General features: G+C 45.4%; 1 protein-coding gene across 1 annotated transcript in view; it reads left to right on the top strand.

Annotated features, from left to right (window-relative positions):
* The window catches only part of ABCC5 (ATP-binding cassette, sub-family C (CFTR/MRP), member 5), a 103,199-nt gene that overhangs the window by 80,044 nt on the left and 21,379 nt on the right, over window positions 1-1,776 (top strand). The gene's annotated exons all lie outside the window — the stretch shown is intronic.

Consider the following 1,776-nt stretch of genomic DNA (forward strand, 5'->3'; position numbering starts at 1 on the left):
AAAAAAAAAAAAAAAAGGAAAAGAAATGTGTAAATGTAGATCCTTTAGATTTCTAGGGTCGGGACTTGAGTAATTTACTTCTTTTTTTTTGAGACAAAGTCTCACTCTATCGCTAGGCTGGAGTGCAGTGGAGCGATCTCGGCTCACTGCAACCTCCACCTCCCAGGTTCAAGCGATTCTCCTGTCTCAACCTCTCGAGTAGCTGGGACTACAGGCACACCAGCTAATTTTTTTGTATTTTTAGTAGAGACGGGATTTCACCATGTTGGCCAGGATGATCTCGATCTCCTGACCTCATGATCCACCCGCCTTGGCCTCCCAAAGTGCTGGGATTACAGGTGTGAGCCATCGCACCTGGCCCCTTTTTTCTCACTTTCATTCCTGAATAGCATTTCAAAGATTGAACTTGTCTTCTTTTACTGCCTTTTTATCCTTGTATAAGAGGTCTTTGATTCAGTTTTCATTAACTTTCTAGGCTGTATGCTTCTTTGGCATCAAAACTCTTCTAGCTTTTTACCTTGCCATTAAAAAAAAAAAAGAAAAGAAATAAAAACGCTTTTATCTTTTCTGGCCAATTTATTTTAAAGAACTTTCTAAGGAAGAAAAGAAAAAAGCCATTTCCTCCTCTCTGTTTGAGGGAATGACTTCATGTCAAAACAAGACATTGCTCCAGGTCTTTCATGCTGGAAGGGAATCTTCAGCCAAGCAGAGTGGCTGTCCCCAAGCCTTTTTACTGTTCTCTGCCTTGAGCCCCTCTGCTGCATTGGTCCCCAGGGGTACACGGCTCCCCTGAAAGCTGACCGATGTCCCTTGTTATGATTTCCCTTTAACACAGGTGAGACAGGCAAAACAGGCACCACAACTTCATTAAACAGTAGTTAGTGTCAGAAAAGAAATAAACAAGAAAAAGAACATAGCCGGGTGTGGTGGTTCACACCTGTAATCCTAGCCCTCTGGGAGGCCAAGGTGGGTGGATCACCTGAGGTATCAGGAGTTTAAGACCAACCTGGCCAACATGGTGAAACCCCGTCTCTACTAAACATACAAAAAGTTAGCCAGGCGTGGTGGACACCTGTAATTCTAGCTATTTGGGAAGCTGAAGCAGGAGAATCTCTTGAACCTGGGAGGTAGAGGTTGCAGTGAGCCAACGTTGCACCACTGCCCTCCAGCCTGGGCAACAAGAGTGAAACTCCATCTCAAAAAAAAGCCTGCTTTACACTCTGTCTTAACAGAGCTTCTTCCAAGTTTCACGGGAAACTTAGAAACTCTTCTGTGGTCATTCATGTCAGTCGAGGACTTCACTGCCTTTCTTACCAGCACATTCCATCAGTGCAAAGATGGTCAGATTCAGAGGACTCTAAAGTCTTCCAGTCCAGGTGGTCCAAATCTACGTGCCTTTTGTTAAAGTGGAACAACTTGACCCATTGCTTCGAGCACCATTCCTTCCTTGGCTTAGATTTTTTTTTTTTAATTATTTATTTATTTAGAGAAGGAGTTTCACTCTTGTCTTGTTGCCCAGGCTGGAGCGCAGTGGCGTGATCTCGGCTCACTGCAACCTCTGCCTCCTGGGTTCAAGTGATTCTCCTGCCTCAGCCTCCCTAGTAGCTGGGATTGCAGGTGCCCATTACCACGCCCAGCTAATTTTTTGTATTTTTAGTAGAGACAGGGTTTCACTATGCTGGCCAGGCTGGTCTCAAACTCCTGACCTCAGGTGATCCACCCACCTCGGCCTCCCAAAGTGCTGGGATTACAGGCGTGAGCCACTGCACCTGGCTC

The sequence above is a fragment of the Mandrillus leucophaeus genome, unplaced genomic scaffold (assembly GCF_000951045.1).
Source record: "Mandrillus leucophaeus isolate KB7577 unplaced genomic scaffold, Mleu.le_1.0 Scaffold295, whole genome shotgun sequence".
Taxonomy (NCBI): Eukaryota; Metazoa; Chordata; class Mammalia; order Primates; family Cercopithecidae; genus Mandrillus; species Mandrillus leucophaeus.